The sequence below is a fragment of the Chlorocebus sabaeus genome, chromosome 19, assembly GCF_047675955.1.
Source record: "Chlorocebus sabaeus isolate Y175 chromosome 19, mChlSab1.0.hap1, whole genome shotgun sequence".
NCBI lineage: Eukaryota > Metazoa > Chordata > Mammalia > Primates > Cercopithecidae > Chlorocebus > Chlorocebus sabaeus.
The window spans coordinates 24,168,064-24,186,267 of NC_132922.1; the positions used below are offsets into that span (position 1 = coordinate 24,168,064).

At 51.1% G+C, this 18,204-nt stretch overlaps 1 long non-coding RNA gene across 1 annotated transcript; it reads right to left on the bottom strand.

The window, feature by feature from the left end:
• Nucleotides 1–8,010: 8,010 nt before the first annotated feature.
• On the bottom strand, nt 8,011–18,172 carry LOC103223096 (uncharacterized). Its single transcript, XR_005243559.2, has 3 exons — nt 17,500–18,172; nt 17,131–17,256; nt 8,011–16,321 (listed from the first exon to the last, which is right to left on the bottom strand). It is a non-coding gene; the product is annotated as an uncharacterized lncRNA (long non-coding RNA).
• Between the last annotated feature and the right edge of the window lie 32 nt (nt 18,173–18,204).

Below are 18,204 nucleotides of genomic sequence, written 5' to 3' on the forward strand. Positions count from 1 at the left end.
GGCGGTGAAGGTGGCAGAGATGGGAAAACCGGGTAAAATGACTTGCCATAGGTCACACAGCCCTGGTACTTCTAGAGAAGAACACAAGTCCAATGTCAACACACTACGGTGTTGCTGCCCCCTTATTTGTGGGGACAGCCTTTCTGAAAAGGATGGAGTTGTAGGGGAGCCAGGGCACAGTTAGGATTGGAGGGTCTGAACCAATGGTTCAATCCCAGTTTTTAACACAGTGCTGGGAAGGCCTCACTCAGGCAGTCAGGCAGGGCTTCTGAACGACTTTCAGGATGCTGAAGTGAGTCTGTGAAGGTAGATCCTCACTTCAGGATTAAGGAAGGACTGCCTTTTAAAAAATAACAGACAGAAGTGTCCGGAAGTCACGGGCACAGGGTAGCAGGGCCACAGTGGAGACAGAGGAGCCTCAGCCCCACAACACCTGTGTGGATGGTGTCTTTGATAAATGCATTTCTCACCTGGACTCCTCCACAGCCTCTGCCCCAGGCTTCCTGCTCCCCCATCCCCCTCCAATCCATTCTGCACCCAGCAGCTGGAAGCCAGTGTTTACAGCATCAATCAGAGGTGTCACTTTGCAGTACAAAACCCTCTGATGGCTTCCAAATATGCTTAGAGTCAAAACAGATTCCTTATTGCGGCTCGGGATTATCCAACCCCGGCTTGCCCCTTCAACATTACATCCCACCAGCCTCTTGTGCTCTGGCCTCACCTCTGTCCTTCAGCATGGCAAGCTCATCCCCACCTCAGTGCCTTTGCCCCTGCTGTGCCCCCTGCTGATACTTCCTCCTAATGTCATATGGCTGACTCCATCTTAACAGTTCAAATGCCACCTCTTCCGAGAAGCCCTCCCTGACCACCACCTGATCTTGCCCATCCTGCACTCCACTCAGGGCACCCTGTCCCACTGTCCCGCCATACTTCTTTTCATGGCAATAAACAGTGGTAGAAAGGATTTAACGTTCTTGTTTCCATGTTGAATGTCTGTCTCCCCCACTGGACTGAAAATTCCATGAGAAGAAATATTTAGTTTCTTCTCACTATTCTAGGTGCCTAGCACAGTGCCTGGCACATGGACAGTGGCCTATGCATATCTGATCTACTACTGAATCCAAATCTAAAGTCTAGATGGGGGGAAAAAATTAACAAACAGGACCACTTGCCCAGAGACCAAAGCAGTGAGCAAACTCACTCAGGCTTAGTCAAGGAGGGTGTTATGCATAGACAGGATGTAGTGACCGGAGGGGTCTTCTCCTGGCCTCATGTGGGGAAAACAGGGAACAGTCCAGGGAAAGACAAACGAAGGGCTCAGAGACACAGCACTGGAGGTGGCTGAAACTGAACCCCAATGATTTATCTTACTCTGTACATCATTCGTATATCAAGATTCCCGTTCTCCCTATGAAACTGCAAGGCTGGTGAGAAAGTTGCCACAGCTGTCCAGAACAGAAGGCTGGTGGTTCGGACTAGGGCAACGTTAGGGGGATAGAATAAAGTGAGAAGAGATATTTAGGGCCAGACGTGGTGGCTCATGCCTGTAATCTCAGCACTTTAGGAGGCTGAGGCAGGCAGATCACTTGAGGTCAGAAGTTCGAGACAAGCCCGGCCAACATGATGAAACCCTGTCTCTACTAAAAACACAAAAATTAGCCAGCCACGGTGATGGGAGGCAGGAGAATCAGTTGAACCTGGGGGGCGGAGATTGCAGTGAGCCGAGATGGCGCCACCGCACTCCAGCCTGGGTCACAGAGTGAAACTCCCGTCTCAAAAGTAAAAAAAGGAAGAAAGAGAGAGAGATTTAGGAGGTAAGATGACAGGACTTGGACAATGGCTGTGACACAGATTGAGGAAGGAAAGAAAGATGACGGTCAGCTTTCTTTTTCAAGCAACCAGAGAGAGTGGGGCTCTTTCCTGAGATGGAAAATGCTGGAAGGGACTAGGATTTGGGGAAAAAAGATCCTGAGTTCAGCTGAGACAGAAGCAAAGTTGTTTCTTCAAAGGAACTGTATCCTTGTTTATTGCTGCATAGTGAACCTCTCCAAGACCTAGAGGCTTAAAACTACCGTCATTTTGCTCAGGAACCTGCAAATGGAGCATGGCTTGGTATGGACAGTTTGTCTCTGCTCCATGCAGTATCCACTGCAGTGACTCAACTAGAGTTGGATGACCCACCTTCAAAATGATTCCCCCATAGGATTGCCAGGAGCTCAGCCAAGGCCATGGGTGAGAGTCTTGGTTCCTCTCCACGTGAGCCTCTTCAAGCTGCTTGGGTTTCCTCACACCATGGCGGATGGGTTCCAAGAGTGAGTACTCCCCTCCCTCATTTTATGAGCTAGCTTTGGAAGTCACTTAGCATCGCTTCCACCAAAGTCACAAACCCACCCAGATTCAAGGGGAGAACAGTCAAAGTCACATTATAAGAGGCGTGTGTGGGATGGGAGATATCGTTAGCCATTTTTGTAACAATAATAATTTATGTTTATGGCACTGGGAACATGGGGGTCTTTCACCCTTGTGAAAGGGGTGATACAGAGGCTCAGACAACTGACGTGACTAGTCCAAGGTGACACAGTATGGGAGTCCAGACTTGACACTGGATCTGTACCACCTCCAGTTGGCTCAAACACGAGCCAGCTTCATTTTTCTCTGTACTTCAGTGCCCAGCACAGGGTCTGGTCCCGGATCCAAGGGTACAGGTGCTGGGCGAGAGGCTGAAATCAAAGACCGTGAAAGTCCACGGGGCCTCCATCACTCCAGCCTGAGAACCTGGGAAAGCGTCAAGGCGGTTGAGGCCTGACCCCAGTGCCAGAAGGTGATGTCTTGTATGAGCTCCCCGGTGGCCTGGCGTCCCTGAGATGGCTGGAAAAAATGCCCCCTCAGCCCTGTGCCTCCAAGACGTTCTCTTTCCTGGGGCCTGGGCTAGAGGCTCTGGCACATTCCTTACATTCCGGAGCTTTCCTCTGAGAGGAAGCCTCCTTCACACAGGAGAGGCCTCTTGAGTAAAGATTAGGAAACTGCTAAGGCAGAACAGCACCAGCTCCCAAGAGGGGTCTCCGTCCCCCTGGCTACATGGCTCTGCCCCTGTTGTGGGTGCTTTGCAGGGGAGGATCTGTGTATAGGCCATGGGCCAGGCAAGAGATGACTGTAGGGACTGGGCCACCATGACTGTGGCTTCTTGGGTGCTCACCCCAGGCAGGCTCAGAGTATAAAGAGGCCAGAGCTGCCGACCAGTTTGTTCCATGATTGGTCTGGTTGCTCCCCCGTCTAACCCTCAGGCCACTCTGCCTTCCCCCGACCCTGTTGCTGGTCATACCCGCCCAAGGCCAAGAGAAACCTTCAACACGTGAAACAGGAATTGAGAGCCCATTACATGTGGACACTTTGCATATGCTCTCTTGTCAAATCCTGGTAGCTTCATTGAAAGGGACACAGTTGGGCCAGGCGTGGTGGCTCACACCTGTAATCCCAGCACTTTGGGAGGACGAGGTGGGGGGATCACCTGAGATTGGGAGTTCAAGACCAGCCTGACCAACATGGAGAAACCCTATCTCTACTAAAAATACAAAATTAGCTGGGCGTGGTGGCACACACCTGTAATCCCAGCTACTCGGGAGGCTGAGGCAGGAGAATTGCTTGAAACCAGGAGACGGAGGTTGCAGTAAGCCAAGATCATGCCATTGCACTCCAGCCTGGACAACAGAGTGAACCTCCATCTCAAAAAAGAAAAAAAGAAAAAGAAGGGGACACAGTTATTCCCATTTTACAGATGGAGAAACTGAGGCTCAAACAGGGGAAGTCATCAGCCCTAAGTCACATAACCAGTGAGGGGCGGATCTGGCTACTCTCTAATTTGCCTGGACACCACGCACTAGAAAAGCCCAACTGGCTCTTGTTTCATTCATTCAATAAAATGTTGTAGACTCCCGACTTTGTGCTAAGTGCAGTACTGGGTACCCAGGGTACAGCTGTGAAGCAGGCAGGCATCGCCCCTGCCCTTGTGGTGCTCACAGTCAGGGGAGCAGTAAATGAGCAAATAAATACGAAATCACAAACTGTGCTCCGATCCCCGAGGGCAATGAACACCCTGCAGGGAGAAGGAGTGACAGGAGAGAGAAACCAGCACAGAAAGAGAGTAACTGGGTTTGATCCGACAAGATGGAGTCAGCATTTTGGGGTGATGCAGCCCCATGGGTGTGGGGACCACCTCGAATCCAGGTTTCTCCATCCTCCAACAGTGTGTCTTTGGGGGAGTTTCTTCACCCCTCTTAGCTTCAGTGCCTCCTCCTATAAAGCGAGGGTGGTAATGAAACTCGCAAACTATTTCTGAGCACGTCAGGCATCAATGTGTCCAAACCATTCAGCACGGAGCCTGCATGAAGCAAGCACGCAGAAAACAGTACCAGCCACATTAAGTCAATCCAGGTGAATGAAGGTGTGTTTGGAGGTGGAGAGAGAAGGAACGGTTTTGCCTGCAGGAAGAGCTCACTCACAGCATCAGTGAGTTCTTGGAATACTCTAGGCCTCAGGGGGAGATGGCTGGGGGATTCTGCATTGCTGAAAATGCCAGTGTTATCAAAATAGTGACCCTTGCCGAGAGTGGCAGGGTGGAATGGAAGCCAAAGTTGTAATTTGCCCATTTTGTGGAGGAGTAAGCTGAGGCTTAGAGAGGGGAAGTCACTTGGTTTGGCCTCTGTTAAGAAAATGAGCCCTCAGTCGGGCATGGTGGCTCACTCCCAGCACTTTGGGAGGCCTAGGTGGGTGGATCACAAGGTCAGGAGTTCAAGACCATCCTGACCAAGATGGTGAAACTCCGTCTCTACTAAAAATATATAGCCAGGTGCAGTGGCAGGTGCCTGTAACCCCTGCTACTCAGGAGGCTGAGGCAAGAGAATCGCTTGAACCCAGGAGGCAGAAGCTGCAGTAAGCCAAGATCGCGCCACTGCACTCTAGCCTGGTGACAGAGTGAGACTCCGAGAAAAAAAAAAAAAAAAAGGAAAGAAAAGAAAAGCAGAAAAGGAGGAGGGAGGGAGGGAAAGAAAAGAAGAAAAGGCGCCCTCGGCAAAAATGAAGGGTGCTTTTTCCGGAGTTTCTGTCCTCAGTTGCATTCTCTCCAGTCCCTATCCTTGTCCCATCCATGCCAAGTCCTACTCAATGCCCTAAAACTCTGTGATTTCCAGAGTATCCCGTAGAGCATCCAGCCCCAAATACCCTGAGAGGAACTGAGTTTCGAAGAATAAGCAGCGGGGGTTTGGTGCAACACCGCCATCTCCTGGTCACTCTCATGAACTACAGCTTGGGCCACGGAGCACCTACAAAGCGGACTGGACTCCCTTCCTGGAGCTACACGACATTGATATGCAACAGACTGAATGCAGAAGCAGATATCAGAATGCAACACAATCTGTCTTCTATTAAGCCAGACATTAAAGAGATTTACCCAAAGAAAGTAAAATAATGCTGTCTTCTCACTAAATTTATTTTGTTTTGGAAAATACGGTTATTCGTAATAAAGCATGTGTTATTTTTGTTAATATGCAATGGGTTTATTATTGTTATTGTGATTTTTCCATGAATTAATAAACAAGTCTTTTTAAAACGTCTCTGTTTTAATTTACAGCATGGCAGAGTCTCCCTACAATAGTTTCCTTCTCCTGTTCCTGTCCCCCATCCAAATCTAGTTTTCATTCACTGCCTCTCCTGGGCTGTGCGCTCTGCAGGGGTGATGCCTGTCTGCTGTGCCCTGGGCACCCAGCATTGTATTTGGCACACAGTAGGACTCAACAACATTTTGAGGCCGGGTGCGGTGGCTCACGCCTGTAATCCCAGCACTTTGGGAGGCCGAGGCAGGCGGATCACGAGGTCAGGAGATCGAGACCATCCTGGCTAACACAGTGAAACCCTGTCTCTACTAAAAATACAAAATATTAGCCAGTAGTGGTGGTGGGCGCCTGTAGTCCCAGCTACTCAGAAGCCTGAGGCAGGAGAATGGCGTGAACCCGGGAGGCGGAGCTTGCAGTGAGCCGAGATCGCGCCACTGCACTCCAGCCTGGACAACAGAGCAAGACTCCATCTCAAAAAAACAAACAAACAAAAAATTTGCTGAATGAATGAAACAAGGGCCAGTTGAGGCTTGCGAGTGGTCAGTATCCACAATGCCTTTTTAAAAAACACCTGCAACTGGCCCTGGCTGCCCAGAACACTTCTCTGAGAAAAAGGCTGAAAATGCACCCAAGTTCCCAAAGATAGGTAGGCGATCAGCTAGCACTGTGTGTCATATGGCAAGAATGTAAAGGAGCCTGAAGTCAAAATGTTGAGAACTGCAGTGATAGAGTACTGTGGGCAGGGTGGTCAGGGGAGGCCTCTATGCACAAATGATGTTCAGCTGAGAGCCACCAAAAAGTCCGCCATGTGAAAAGCAGAGGGACATACATTCCAGGTAACGGGAACAGCCAGTGCAAAGGTAGGTACCCAGGAGAGAACACATAGGTGCAATGGTAAGAGAAAGGCCAGCAACCAGGCATCACAGAGGCTAGGGCAGTGCCCACTGTACAAGAAGGACTCAGTAAACAACTGCTGGGTGAATAGAGGGAGGGAGACGAGGAAGAGAAAGGAGGACTGGGAGGAAGCTCTCTTCTTGTTAGGGGTCTTGTAGTCTTTTGAGGGCAGGGGGGCTAACAAGTTCTGCCAACCATGGGAGATTCCCAACGCTTCTTCCCATGCCTTGAACACTGCTGCACAGACCAGCCTCCACTTCTTAGCTCAGTCTGTAACCTCCTCTGGAGTGTCCGCCCTGCCCCGCCCCAATATCCTATCAATATCCTCATCTCCTACCAAACCAGTCCAGTGAACCTTGGAGGAGCCACTCCAAAATGCCCTGCACCACCATCGCTATTTTCTCCTAATTGATTGACTATTCCCTATCCTTCAAGGCTCTCCTCAAGTTTCGATTCTTCCAGAAAGTCATCCCTTACTGCCCCCACCCTCACCTCACCTCCCCCTGACCTCCTTTCCAACAGCGCACCTCTGGCCCCCAATGCCATCATCTGGTGATAACACAGAATGAGGTTTCAGGGAACACTTGCAGGGCATCAAGCCCTGTCTCAGCTCTGCAAGAACCCTTGGGAACCTTCACAATGGCCCCATGAGGTGGGAGTGGTCTCCCCATTCTACAGAGCAGATGGAGGCTCAGGGGAGGAGAATCATCCCCAAGATCTCACAACAGGTGTGTGGCAAAGCTGGGATCCAAACTGATGTTTATCAGTAGTCTCAATCCTAAGACTGACTCCAAAGTTCTTTTAAAACCTGGCTGCCCAGAACACTATTCTGAGAAAGAGCCTGAAAATGCACCCAAGTTCCCAAAGAGAGATAGGCAATCAACTTGCAATGTCTGTCAAGGATACTGAAGGGAAGAGCGGCAATATGTGTGGCTTATATTTGCCAGTCCTTCTTGACCACACCCTAAACTCTATCTTTTTCTCTGTCACCAAGGAACTCTTTGCCTCCCCAGTGAAATATAAGATCCCTAGCAATGAAAACCTGGATTTCTCAGAGCACTGCCCTAGGCACAAAGAAGGGTTTTTTTAAAAAATGCCACCAGGCACGGTGGTGCAAGCCTGCAGTCCCAGCTACTCAAGAGGCTGAAGCAAGAAGATTGCTTGAGACCAGGAGATCAAAGCCAGCCTGGGCAACATAATAAGACCTCATCTCTAAACAAAAGAAAAGAAAAATAAGTACCAATGGTGATAACGGTTGCACAATAATGTGAATGTACTTAATACCACTAAGATGTTCACTTAAAAATTATTATGGTAGTTAAGTTTTAGGTTGTGATTATTTCACCAAAATTAAAAAATAAAATACCCCATTATATTGACTTCCAGGGTCACTCTTGAGGAAAGGCTGACTCCCTGAGAGAGCCCACCCCCGCTCCTTGAAAACACGACTGACTGCCCCCTCTCCCCTAAACAGCACGTCCCTTCTGCTTCACACGCTACAGTCATGTTTCCAGTGTGAATTGATTTTTAATAACAAAATGGTATTTTATGGTATTTTACACAGAAGCAGCTACATTCATGGGTGAAAACAAAAATCCAGGTGACACTCCTTTGCTGAATCCAAGTAAAAATCTGATTTTTAATCTACAGAGAAACTTCTGCCCACACATTCAGCATCCCCTGGAAGTAATGACGTGGAAAACAAACATCTTTTCTGGTCTGTTAAAGTAAAACAATGGGTCCCTGGATAGACTCTCAAGAGGGCCTTTGTTGGGATGGAAGCAGTCCCCCACCCTGAGAGCATCCCCCAGCTCAATATGTCACCATGTACACCAGCATAGCCCTCACATTGGGTCCACAGCACAACCTATTAAGAAAGGATTACTACACCTGTTCAGATTCAGAGGCCAATTCCTCAGCTCTAAGATCCTGCTCATAGCAAGCTTGATGTTCAGTAGACTCAAGAGCAGACTGAATGAGGGAGGGGTTGAAGAGAATGTGCCTGCTTGGGCTCAGCCTCCTCTAATATTGTCAAGATGCACACACACATGCACGCACGCGCACACACCCTCCTTGAATCTCACAACCATCGCCAATCCCTACGTAGGCCTAGTCCCAATCTTTCTGCCTCTGGGAACAAAAGGTTCATTACCCACCAAAGCATATTTTTCCCTCTCTGGGACCAGGATCAGCCTCTTGCAAGCTTACTCCACACTTGTATCTCCCCCCTTGCAGTCATGCATGACAAATGGGCTCCCTCCCCAGTGGAATTCTCTTGTGGACTTGCAGCCTATGACTGTGTTTCCCCTAGTCTTTTCTCCAGGGGCTTCCCACCACCACGGGATGACATGTTTTCAAGATTGCTCCCTTTCCGAGCCTTTACTGTCGCCTTGGTCCCCTTTACTTTCCAGTCAGTGCAGAGCTACCTCCAATGGGGTAGGCATGTACGGATTCTGTTCATCAAAAGGTGGACCAAAGGGTCTTCCTAGTTTCAAAAAGTTCTGCCCAGTTGTGGCCAGTTCTGCTAAAATGTGGCCAGACCCCATTGCAAACTCTTCTGAGTTCCACCTGGGCTGGAAAAGCCAAATGGCCAGCCTAAAACTGAAATCCACTATCTCTCTTTCTCAGATCACATCCATGGCTCCCCAAGGCCTAAGGTTAAAATCTAAACTCCTTGGCAACCAGACCCAGAACCATGCACATTTCCCCTATCTCTTGCTACATTTCACATGAACCTTCCAGAACCTCTTTGGATCCTCTCTGATCCCCATAAACTGGTGTCCACCACTCTCACTGCCTGGAACTCAACCCCACCCACACTCCACCCAGCCAGAGCTCAGCTTAGAGGCCTCTCCAGAAAGCCACCCCAGGGTGGATTAGGTGTCTCTCTGTCCCCATTCCACCCCCCTGAACCTACCCAACACACTAGAATTAAAGCTCCTAAAGACCAAATGGTGCTTAACTACCACTACATCCCCAATGCCTGGCACATGACTGGCACAGAGTAGGTGCACATCAATGTTGTCCGTCTCCTGCGTGTTCCCAAGTCCCCTGACCCATCATAACACCATCTCACTGAATCACTATCTACTTCACCAACTCTCCCACTAGGATCTAAAAGCACAATGATGAAAAAGCCCAGGTGCAGGTCCCAGCGCCCAGAGCAGTGCCTGACACATAGTAGGTCCTTAGCAGCATCAAATCTTTGCAGTTAAACAGAGGAGTTACAGGAATAGGAGGGGTTTCTGAGCTTCCTGCTTTGAGTGAAATGGGGTAAGGCAGCCACTAGAGGGTGGCAGGCAGGCACTTCCTGGGTGTAGACTCTACCCCATCCAAGGTCCCTGCCAGCAGCCAAGGCATCTTCTCAGAGCTCTTCCTAAGACATCTTTTCTCTCTTGTGCCCTCTGCAGCTCAAGCCTCTGGATCACCCTTCGGCCCTTACTGCCAACTACAATCGGTTAGCTCTGAGTCCACAGTTACCAGAGAAAAGGGCACTCAGCACGGGACTAGGATTCAATGACCCAAGCAACCTGCCTGTAAGGCCTCCAAGCCAGCCTTTGACCTATCCCTAAATTGATCCAATCCTCCAGGCCCTGCCTTGAGCTGTCTTCTCCCACAGACTCTGACTTCCAGACTGAGCCAGCAAAACCTTGACCTAGTGCCACCTCTTACCTGCACCTGGAATCCCTGGCTTATGCTCCCTGCCCTTCTACTCCCAAAGGACGTTCCCTCAGTCTAAAGAGATCAAAAGTCCCTTCCAGGAAAACTCCCGTTTCCTCGGTGCAGCTAAATTGCACAGAAGAGTTTATGCTAGAAGAGCTAAAAGTTAGAAGAGGAGGCTCAGACAGTTTATACTACTAAGATGTAAATGACTGATGGAATTATAACCCTTCTGAATACTCTGATCTAACGTTTTATGTCCTAGCGCTTCCAAAACACAACGTCCCCAAACGAAGACTCTAGGCCCTGGCCTGGGGACGGGTAGCTCTATACAAAATGGCATATGCTCTGTAGACACCAGACAGGTATTTTAAGGTTTATAAGAGCTGCATCTACTTGTGCAAACTATTGGAGCTATAAGGCTATATTGTTTAAAGAACTGAAACCAAATGCAGATCACAGGGAGTGAAGACACGCCCAGTGGCCAAAACCTTGCAAGACTGGTTATACTTCTGACCCCAACTTGGTGGGTACCATTTGCTACATCAGGCCTGGTCCACACTTGAGCCCTGGCACCTCCCTTAGAAAACTACCATCTTTACCGACTTCTGATTGCTCTGACTCAGAGCAGCCACCACGTTTAAAATTATCTACACTTTTCCCTGTGCTAGTCAAGTTCAAACCGGTGTTAGCCCCTTTCCAGCCATGCCGACATCCAAGCTGTTAATTAACAGTAACAAGGAATGTTAGACCTGTTGTTAGTCAGAAAGAAATCCACAAGCCATTAGTTTCTGCTGAAAGGAACAGACCAGGAAGGCAGGAGTTAGTAAAGGTGAAGGAAAGGTTAATTAAGAGCCGGTCAGGGCCAGGCCAGGAGCCTGGAGCCCCCAGACACACCAGGTTGGTTGTTAGTGGTCAGCCCCTGGGGCAGTCAGGGTGAGGCAGGGATTAGCTGGGTGAGAGCAAGAGTTAGTGCAAGGGAGCCAGAGATTAACCCAAAGAAACCAAGGTGCCTACTGGAGGTGAGGCATGAAATCACCCCCAGGTGTGGCCCTGGCTTAGCGGCTGGCGGGCTCTGGGGGAGGCTGGCTGAGGCAGGGACGTGGGTGGGAACAGAAAGCCAGGGATGCATTCCTGGCAGGCCTGAGCAGCTGTGGGAACCCTGTGAGCCCCAGAAGTTCATTTCTTGCTCCCGACTTCTCTCCTGCAAACTCCGAGCCCGGGGTAAAGTTGCTTCCCCTTTCCAACCCTCCTTTTCAACAGGACAACTAACGCCCTCTACCTTCCGTGCGTGGAATGGATCTTTTCCAATGACTTCCGGTCACGGCCCCACGTCTACTTCCGGTGGGGGAAACCCTCCTCTCTCAGCTCCAGAGATGGAAGAGGCCTCTCTAGCTGACTTCCTGTGTGGGAAAGAGCCCTCTCACAGACTTCCGGTGTCAGAAATGTCCCTCTTCTCGGCTTTCAAACATGGGAAGTGTTCCTCTGACCCACTTCCTGTGTACTAAATACTCCACTCAGTGGTTTTTAGCGTGGGAAAGACCCGCTTCATTGACTTCCGGTGTAAGAAAGGCTCCGCTTTCTGAATTCCGGTGTGGGACACGCCCCTCTGCTAATTTCCGGTGACGGGCACGCCCCCTCCTGCCTTCCTCGTGGGACACGCCCCCTTCTTCCTGTGCAGGACAGCTTCTATCCCTGTCACTTAACAATGGAGAAGATTCTTCCCCAGCTTCCTTCCAGAGAAGGACACAAAAGCTCAGAGCTCCACAGTCTAGTGTCTAGACCCACAGGCCTCCACACTCACGTCCCAGAGGTTTCCCTGGTCCCACCTACTCCCAGTGGCAACCAGACTTCTGCACAGAGGAGAGATGTCATACTCAGAGTCCAGCCTCCCCCATCCACAGGACCACCTCCTCCTCCTCTGAGTCTTATTAATAGGGCCATCCCCTGCCTTAGACCTGGCCCAGTGGACTCTGATCTTACAAACAGCCAATATGGGGCAGCAAAGTGGGACATCTGTATACAGGGCCAGTAGTCCCAAGTCATCTGCTTGCCAAAAGGAGGGGGACCAGCCCCCGGGGGGAGCCCAGAGCTCGGCAGGGCTGGGGTTAGTAAGAAGAGAAAACAGGGTTAGTAGGGGCTTGGTTAGTAAGTCAGAGCACAGCACCAGCGGACAGGGCACCTCAGCAGACACACACAGGAGTCGCTAGGAGAAAAGGAAGAACGCACGCAGGTCCGTTAGTTTGTTAAGGGATGATCGGGGTGCAGTTGAGGTACCCCGAGGTTAGACGGGTTAGTAATCGAACAAAAGAGTTGCCTACAGAAAAGAAAGCTGAGACGGAGGAAGAATGTGGGGAAGTGACAGTCAGGGATTCAAAGCAAGTGTCTTGCCCCAGGCAGAAGGATCTGTGTGCAGAACACCCAGAGAGGCCAGGGCCTAGGCAGCAGACGTGTTCAACCAGGTTTGGGGGGCCTTCCTCCACCCTCATACATTTTTTTTAAAAAGTATCTGCCATGTGCCAAGATCCTTATATTCACGGGAATCCTCACTGCAACCTGTGAGGTATCAGAACTCGCATTCTACCACTGAGGAAACTGAGGTTGAGAGAAGTGAGGTGACTTACTCAAAGTCACCCAACAGGAAGTGGCAGAGTTAGTGAGTCTTATTTGCATTCCCTGTCCTGGAACGTGGGTCTGCACAAAGATCCCAGCCCATAGGCAGAGCCTTCTGGAGCCTTGGCTGCCCCCATATCCCAGCCCCTTGAAAGGCCCATGAGCTGCATGGTTAGTAGGATCTGGCTGCGGGGGGTGGTTAGTAGGGCATGCTCGGGCCTGGTTAGTGGGTTAGTTGGTTGGCAGAAGGCCAGGCACCTCGCCACACGCCACAGCGTCCCGGCTGAGCCCTGGGTTAGTAGGTTAATCACACCATGCAACATTGCCCCGGCCCCTCCAGCTGCAGCTCCAGAGGCCTCCCGCCCCCACCAGCCAGGGAGTGGGGCCTGACCAGGGCAGGGGGTCTACCTCTAAGCCCCTCAGCCCCATCAAAATCAACCCTAACCACATGGACCCTGCTCAAAAGCGTGTCGCTTCCCTATTTATTGGCTGTGGGTCTCAGAGCACCCCCTGCAAATATTTCAGCTCCCTTGAAAATAGACCCGACTTGTCCTGGCTAGAAACCCCCTGCCTAGTTCTGGTCAGCCCCTCCCCAGAGGGCTGGATCCTGTTACACTCTGGCATAGACACACGCACACCAGCATCTCTCCGCAAAAGATCTGACACCTGTGCTCAGTAGGCATCTCTTCCATCACCGACTGTCAGGCCTCTAGTTGCTCCAACTACTGGCCTGCCCTCCCCCTCTAAAAAAAAAAAACAATAACAAAAAACAAACAAAAAAAAAACTGCATCAAGCTGGCCTGGCTCCTGGAACCAAGTTGAGACTCCCCACACCCTCCCGGTCGGCTTCCTTTTCAGCCCATGCTACAAAGCACCTAAGTGTACCCTAATTATGCCATCTTCTATCACTGCTGTACTTTTCCCATAGAAACCCCGGCCTAGCATCTCCCACAGTTCTAAACGATGTTCCATGAGAAATGGATTCTACGGCCATAAAAGTCAAGAACACTTCATCCTATGCCCTGTCCCTGAGTGTCTGAAATTTTGCAGCAGAATTTGAATTTGAACCTGCCTTTCTTTTTCTTTTCTTTTTTTTTTTTTTAAAAAAAAAAAGCAATGATGACATTTCCTAGAACTTATTTTGGGAATTTAGAGGGTCAGGTCTCATCTCAGTCAGATCTTTCTCATCCTTCAAGGCTCTGGTTGGTACAGCTTGCTAGGAAGCTGTTCCAGACTGCAGCAGCCCTCTCTGGGGTCTGTCTCCCACTTCCCAAGCACTCAGAACTTGTGCCTTAATAGACAGTTTCATGGCACTGTCCCAGTCTCTGATTCTCCATGTGAGCTGGTTTTATCCCATCCAGCATGGCTGTGAAATCCTAAAGGTTCGAACCCTGGCACTCTTCACCTATGTTTCCCCCAAATGGCTAGCACGGGAAAGGGCCCAAAGTAGGTGCTCAGTGCTGATGAGAGAGTAGAATTCAAATACTCCAGGAAGCATTCTGAGTTACTATGGAGGCCATGAAATGCTGCCACCTCCCCAAGCTGATTAAAGAGTGATATTAGAAAAATAGGTAGGGAAAGGCTAATCAGAAATGCCTCTGGATCAGAAGATGCTGAGTTTTGAAGTCCAGAGGGCCAAAAAAAAAAAAAAAAAAAAAAAAGATAAACCCTAAGTCTATACTCCCAGATGGATAGGAGCATTTACTGAATATCTGCTGGGAGTCAGGCACAGTGCTAGGCACACGACCTCACTGAATCCTCCCTGCACCTGACAAGCGGGCACATGCCTTCCATTTCACAGAGCAGTGGAGGCTCAGAGGTGAAGTAACTTGCCCAGGGTTGTAGCCCAGGCCCTTCTCAGGACACGGCTCTCCCAGGGGCTCTGCCTCCCCACACTGAGCCCAGCCAGTTCCATATGTCCTCCGAAGCACTCCGAGCCACCCCAGCCTGGTACCTGCCAGTCTCAGTGTCTGCTTCCCATACCTCTGCTCCTCTTCCCCATCCCTGGGTGGGGGGCGGGAATTCTGAAGGGGAGATGGCTCTGACTTTCCATGTTTGCGGTGACCACCCTGCTAAGGACTGAATGGAGTCCCCTCCCCCAAATGCATGTGTTGAAGCAGTAGCTTACTATGTGACTGTTTTTGGAGATGGGACTTTTAAGGGGTTAAGGTTAAATGAGTCCCTAGGGTTGAGCCCTAATTTGATGGTATTAATGTCTTTATAAGAAGAGGAGGAGACACCAGAGCTTGCTCGTGCTCTCTGTCCCTCTCCACAGAGAAAAGGCCATGTGAGGACATAGCAAGAAGCTGCCACCTGCAAGCCAAGGAGAGAGGCCTCACCAGAAACCAACTCTAACATGGACTTTCCAGCCTCCAGAACTGGGAGAAAATAAATTCCTGATGTTTAAGCCATCCAGTCTGTGGCACGGTGCTGTGGCAGCCCAAGCCAATGAATAGTACACACCACTCCCCTTTCTGGGAAAAAGGACATCTGGCTTTTAAACTTGCCTGAGGGAGGCCACAAGCTGCTCTCTTGCAGACACTGGGACTGTCCCCTCTGGAGGGAGCTGGAATTGTGGATTGTGGGGCCTGTCCTGCCACCTTCTGCTCCCCAAGAACACAATCCAGGAGCAGTGCAGCTGGAAGCAGGGATCTGATTGGAGAAGAGTGTCCTGAGATTGGGCTAAGGTGACCCCTCAATCCTTTAGGTAAGACTGGTTCCCTTTGGATGGCAGGAAAAAAACCCAGGGCCGCCTGTCTCTTTCTAGTGAATTTCCCTGGCCTAGATCTTATCTCTTAAAGACCTTCTCTTTTCAGGATGGTGCACACTCAGTCCCTCTAGCTGCCCCTCCCAGAGTTCAACAGCACAGGGGGAAGGCTCCAGCTCCTCCCAGATCCTGACTGTCTCCTCTTTGTAACCATTAGGGAGAGGAAAAGCATGGAAAAGCCCCACCAAGGAAGCCCCACAAAATGACAATTATGCACAGAGCAAACGGAGACAAAGGACTCCAGCCAGCAGCACCGGAGGAACTGTGTCTGCCCTCTCCCTGACAGCCCCTCCCTGACTTCCATCATGTTCCTGTCCCCATCCTGTAGGGTCCTTTGAGACCCAGCCTTGGGGAGAGTGTGGTCAGTGGGGCCTCGGCCCAGGCCAGGCACTGTCTGGTCACCGGCAGAAACACAAGGGGGAATCAAGTTCACATGGGGTCAGGAAAGGGCCCCCAGACCCAGACAATAGGGCCTAGCAGGCAGGGCCCGAGCAGGTGAGGAGGGAGTAGTGGGCTGCCAGGCCTCCCTCATACCCCTGGAGTCATCTTCCAGAGCCAGATCCAGTCGTCCACTGAGCATCAGCCAGGAAGAGCTCCCATCCATGGGAGGCTCCATCCCAACAGGTGAGGAGGGTGAGATCTTCAGGGAGTCACCCAGGGGGCTAGAAAACCACCGGAGTCTGCCCGCTAAGTTACTGTGGCCAGAGTCCAGGGTCACCCGAGGTCCAAAGAGAAGGCCAGGCCAGGAGTCCTGGAGATCCGGCCCAGATGGAGCCACCTGGGGGGGAACACAGCAAGTGAGGATGAAGCCACAGCCTCCATCTCCAACTTCCCACATCCCCCCCAGCCTAATTCTGCATCTCAGGGGATGCATGTTCAGAGATCCCCCCAGTCTCTCTCTCATGCCCCCAGCACACACACAAGGTGGAAGTGAGGACTCTGGACATGAAAAATTTTCAGAAGAAACTTAGGCCAGGCACGGTGACTCCCACCATGACTCCCAGCACTTTGGGAAGCTGAGGAAGGAGGATCACTTGAGCCCGGGAGTTTGAGACCAGCCTGGGCAACATAATGAGACTCTGTCTCTACAAAAAATAAGCCAGGCACGGTAGCATGAACTTGTAGTCCCAGCTACCCAGGAGGCTGAGGTGGGAGGATGTATTGAGCCCCGGAGGTCAAGGCTGCAGTGAGCCATGATCATAACACTGTACTCTAGCCTGGGCAACAGAGTGAGACCCTGTCTCTGAGAAAAAGGAAAAAAAAATGTTGTCTAAAAAGAGGAAGCAATGAAAGCTGAGAATACCCCACCAAGCAGGGTTAGCTCAGGGGACCAGAGGAAAAGCAGTAAAGGGAGCCCATAGCAAGCTCCAGGAGCCTCATGGGCAGAGACGGGGCAAGGATTTGAGTGGGTGGGAAGGACCTTCAGAGGCCTTTGATGGCTTCAATTCATTTTACAACATTCCCACTGGGAGGATCTCTGCACACCACCACCCCCAACACACACACAGACGCGCGCACACACACACACATGCACGCACACACACGCACACGCACACACACACACTGCTCCCAGGATGAGGAGCTCACCGCCTCGCCGAGACTGTAATAAAGCGTGTTCTGACATGAAGATCCGAGCAGATGGGATCATGTCTCTGGGTTCACTTCTGCATCTCCAGCATCTGGCTCGGAGAAGTTGCTTGGTCCATTCCGGTGCTGAATGAATGAACAGGCTAAATTCTCTGCTCGAGCTCACCCACAGTGGTCTTGATTCCATCCCACCCACCCCCACCAGGACCACACAGAGCAAGCCTTCCAGCCACCTGCTTCCCTGGCCATCTTCTCATGAGCAGGAATGTTCTGGGCCTGAGGAGGGGGCACAGGTGGGAGGACAACCCACCCCCATGAAACCAAGCTCCACGTGACCTCCCTCCCTCCCCACATCTCTCTCAGGTTTACCTGGCAGCATCCAGCAGACACATAGGCAGTCCAGGCTCCCAGCTCCTTCCTTCCCCACACAGACCCCACAGGCCCATCCTGGAAGACAAAAGAGCCAACCACACCGCAGGAGAAAACCGCACCCAGGCCCCCTCCCCAGGCCCAGGCCTTGCCAAAACTCCCTGCCGAAGAAAGAAGGACCAGGAGCCAGTGAGGCTGGATCCAGGCACCCCACCCTCCACCTCCCTTTATTCCACCCCAGAACATCCTTAAAAGGTGAGGGGAGAGGGGTTCCCGGGTTCCCTTCACTCACTCCCTGTTTCCCGACAACAGCAGAATGCGACCCGGGAGAAAGGAGGACAAACTCAGCAGCTTGGTGACAGCTGAATTGCAGCTGAACGGAGAGTCAGGAATCCAGAATTCTGATCCCGGCTCTGCTCCTGCCACACTGGGTGGCCCTGGGACTCTTCCTGCCTTGACATTCACTCAAGGTGCACAATAATCACCCATTGTTTGAAGCAATGGATGGGGAAATAGAAGGGACCTTGCTGCCCAGCAGTAATTTTTCTGCTCCCCCTCCTTCTCCCCTGCCCTTTCCTGATGCCCCATGCACCAGAGGAAATTTGGGGAGCCAGAGGCTGGAGTAGGACTCTTTTAAGACCACCCTGTGTCACCAGTCTGGAGAAGACCAGAGAATGACCACTAATCCTGACCTAGGACCATCTG